Below are 4,335 nucleotides of genomic sequence, written 5' to 3'. Positions count from 1 at the left end.
CATGCACAAACCCACACACGGATACACACATATTCATACAATTAAAACTTTTTAAACCTAAAAAAAGAAGAACTAAGCAACAAGTAAATATGCCGGGAGCCATGGCCTTAACCATGGCCTTGTGGAAATTTACTAGCTTACACATACAGCCCTGAGAGAACTTGTATAGTCTAACAGTAAGAATATGTGGGTATGGAAGACACTGTGGCCGCTGGCTCCAGAGACTGAAAATTGCCACCTGATCTTCAGAAAGCCCCTGCAGTTCTTCCCCACTCCTTGAAGCCTCCTCTTGTTTATGCTTATATTGCCATCCCTGAAGTAAAGTTTTCAGAGCTTGATGAGAAACCTGTCTTGCTCTTATTCTTCATGTCTCTTGTCCCGCCTCAGTCTCTCTCCCCTGCCCTGGGTCCCTGCTGAATGCCCTGTGGGTCGGGGCATAAATAAATAACCCTGTAAACACTGGTTTATAGAACTAAACCAAGAGTTCTCAGAAGATGTACAAATGGCCAGCTCATATTCTTTAAAGTGTTCAACATCCAAAGGCATCAGGGAGACTTAAATTAAAATTGTTTTGGAATTCTGTTTCACCCTGTGATCTACCTATTGTCCCCCTGGCATCAGAGGACTCTGTTATCTACTATAGAGACACTGCATATCAATGTCTACTGCTGTTCTAGTCACAATAGCAAGGAAATGAAATCAGCCTAGATGTCCATCGACAGATGGATGGATAATAGGAAAGTGGTACATGCTCACAATGGAACTATATTCAGCCGTAAATAAAAATAAAATTATGAAACTTACAGTTTCATGGACCTGGAAAATATTTTATTCAGTGAGATAACCCAGACTTAGAAAGACAAATGTCAAAAGTCCTCATATGCAAGTCCAGCTTTTCATTTTTATGTGTTTCTCTGTGACTATGAGTGTGTGGAGAGCTGAGAATATCAGAAAGGTGTTTATGAGGCTTCTGGGGGTCTGTCTAAGAACACATCATATGAAGGTGGAAGGAACTGTATTAGAAGCAGGAAGGGTGAGGGTAAGAGCTATCCAAAGCTAAGTCTATGTGTGAAAAGCAATAATATTTTTAAAGATAATTTTAAAAAATAAAATTGAAGGTATTTGAACACAGGTACCACACATGAGTGGATAATGCCAGTCCTGGAAGTCCTAAGGTTATTAAATGAAAATCTCAGTCCAAGCATGGGTTACCTCCTTTTTGGAGATATGTCCACATCCAGAGAGATTCATGAGGTCCCCAAACAATATAAGCTATTGCCGTTGCTTCGGCTTAACCTGTAAAATTAGATGGTAAAATGCTATTGCTGAAGATGCCACGTGTTCATACCACAAGACACAGAGAAACCAAGCAGGAAAGAAGAGTAACGCTTCCTCCCTGCTGGCTACCTTCTATAGCTGCAGGAGATACTGTGCCATCTTCTGGTGGGGAATTGTTATCAATGATCTCCTTCCATTGCATACCCTAAGTGCAACAGTATGATCTGCTAGGCAGAAGGTGCCCAGGTGTGCAATAGTGAGATGACCTTTTGTGGGGTAAGCCACTGCTCTTGGATTGGATATGAAGCCCACTTCTGGGGATGGGATTTATGTTTTAAACTATAAACTTGGTTGAAAGCCTGAGGCGGAGAGGAACATAGTCCCCAATGAGAAAGTTATTGCTGTATTGCTAAATAAATATGATGCACTTCTCAGATTGCCTTCTAAATATCTGTGGTTATGCTTATAGAATAAGAGGAAGAAAATGAACAGGGAAAATTAAAAGTGAAGGGTATTCTGGCTAAACTGTCTTAGTTACTGTTCTATTGCTATAAAGTGATACTATGTTAGTCAGGGTTCTCTAGAGGAACAGAATTGATAGAATGAAGGGGGTCTATTAATATATATAAGGGGTATTGATTAGAATGGTTTATAGTCTGTGGTCCAGTTAGTCCAACAATGCCTGTTTACCGACAGAAAGTCCAGAACTCTAGTAACTGTTCAATCCATGATGCTAGATGTCTCAACTGGTCTTCAGTATTTGCCAGAATACTGAAGAAACAGGCTCTAATGCCAGTGTAGGAATGAACTCACCAGAGAGTGAGAGTGAGGGCCAGCAGGCACAGAGCAGAAGCTTCCATTTTCCATGACCTTTCTATAGGCTGCCACCAGAAAGTATGGCCCCAATTTGAGGTGGATCTTCCCACCTCACAAGATCGAGCTTCAGGGTGAGTCTTCCCACTTCAAATGATTCAATCATGAAAAATCCCTCACAGGTGTACCCAGCTACCTAGGCTTTTAGTTAATTCCAGAGGTCATCAAACTGACAACCAAGAATAACCTTCACAGACACCGTGACCAAAACAACTCTTATAAAAGAAAGTATGTAACTGAGAGCTTGCTTACAGTTTTAGAGGGATATTCCATGACTATTATGTCAGGAAGCAAACAGGCATGGTGTTAGAGCAGTATCTGAGAGCTTTACATCCTGATCTGTATGCAGCAGGCAGGGGATAGGAGACAGACAGACAGACAGACAGACAGAGACAGAGAGAGAAAGAGAGACCCAGTGATATGCCTCCTCCAGTGAGGCCATATCTACTCCAAAAAGGCCACACCTCCTAATCCTTCCCAAACAGTCCCATTAACTAGGGACCAAACATTCAAAAATATGAGCCTTTGAAGGCCATTCTCTCTCAAACCATCAACTGACCCAAGATGTTTTTTATTGAAGACAGGCCAGGATAGCCAGGCATCATCACTTGAAGGGAACTTGATTAGCTGTCAAGAGTGAGTACATAAAGAAGCTATAGCTCAGTGATAAAGTGCTGTTCAGGCATAGGCAAGGCCCAGGGTTCCCCCTCCAGCATCACACACACACCAAAAAGAGTAGGAAGGCAGTTCTTGATAAAGTGGCAGGGTTCTTGATAAAATCGGATTTACAAGGAAGTATATATATGTATATATGTGTACATGTATGTGTACATATATACATATGTACAGATATGTGTGTATAAATATAAATACAAATATAAATAAATATACACACACACACACATATATATATATGGGCCTTGAAGCTTCAGTGCCTGACTAAAGTCTCAACAAACACAGAGCATTTGTCAAATAAAGGAATTCTGTTGTCAATGCTAATCTTTGTAACCACCATTGTCTTAGCCACTGTTCTGTCACTGCGAGATCTTCAGATCTCTCACTTCGTTCAGTTTTGTGAAGAGTAGCACACCTCTCTCTCTCTTGGCCTGGTACCACACTCTGTCTGCAACTCTCCTTGGCAAGTATTCCATGACTGTGGCATCTCCAACATCCTGGAGTCTCCAACACAACCCAGGTCTTAACTGTGTATCTTCATGAAATGGCCTCTCTAGGCCTCTATGCAGAGACACTCTTGACACACACTTGGTCTCAGGGGCTTTCCTTAGTCACAGGGGGAGCTTCCACAACCCCTTTCTTGTATCTTTGACTCTAAAGCCAGAACCATGTGGGCAGAACTGCCCAAGTTCTGCTGCTTGATGAGGGTGGAACTTGGCCCCCAGTTCAACTGCATCTGCATCAGCTTTCTGTTGTTGATGGTTTCCTTCAGTGATCAAGCTTTCTTTTAACTCTTTTCATAAGCTGGCATCTTAGCCAGGTGGAGTCTTGTCCTGAGGTCACCACTCCCTTTATTCCATTTAGCATCAGGATTTTCTTCAAACTTTTCATCTTCATGAGCACCAGGCTTAGCTCATGACACTTCCTGGTGTTCCTCTTCTCCTGAAACTGTACATATTATATTTCTCCTTGCCCTACTTGTTCCTTTTCCTTGTAGATCTGCATTAAGTAACCACTGATAGCAACAGGACAGAGCCAGTACTAGGCTTCTTGAAATTTCCTCTGCCAATACCGTTAATCCAGAACTCTTCGATTTAGCCTAAAGCAGATTTTTTAAGGACAAGAACAAAAAGCAGCCTCATTCTTTGCCAAAATAACACAAGAATGGTCTCTAGGCCAACTGCTATAAGTCTTTCCCTCTGAGACCTTCTTGAACTGGGCTCCCATAGTTCACATCTCCCTCAGCACCGTTTATGCTCCTACTAGCATGGCTCGTTAAGTCCCACTTAAAACATTCAACCACTTTTCTAGTTCAAAGTCTCAAAATCTTCCATATTCCTCCAACAAACAGCAATGGTCAAGCCAGTCACAGCAATACCCCAGTCACTGGTACCAACTGTCATCTTAGTCACTGGCACCAACTGCCATTTTAATCACTGGCACCAACTGCCATCTTAGTCACTGGTACCAACTGCCATCTTAGTCACTGGTACCAACTGCCATCTTAGT

This window comes from Mastomys coucha, unplaced genomic scaffold (assembly GCF_008632895.1).
Source record: "Mastomys coucha isolate ucsf_1 unplaced genomic scaffold, UCSF_Mcou_1 pScaffold5, whole genome shotgun sequence".
In the NCBI taxonomy this organism is placed as follows: domain Eukaryota; kingdom Metazoa; phylum Chordata; class Mammalia; order Rodentia; family Muridae; genus Mastomys; species Mastomys coucha.
This window is presented reverse-complemented; position numbering follows the sequence as displayed.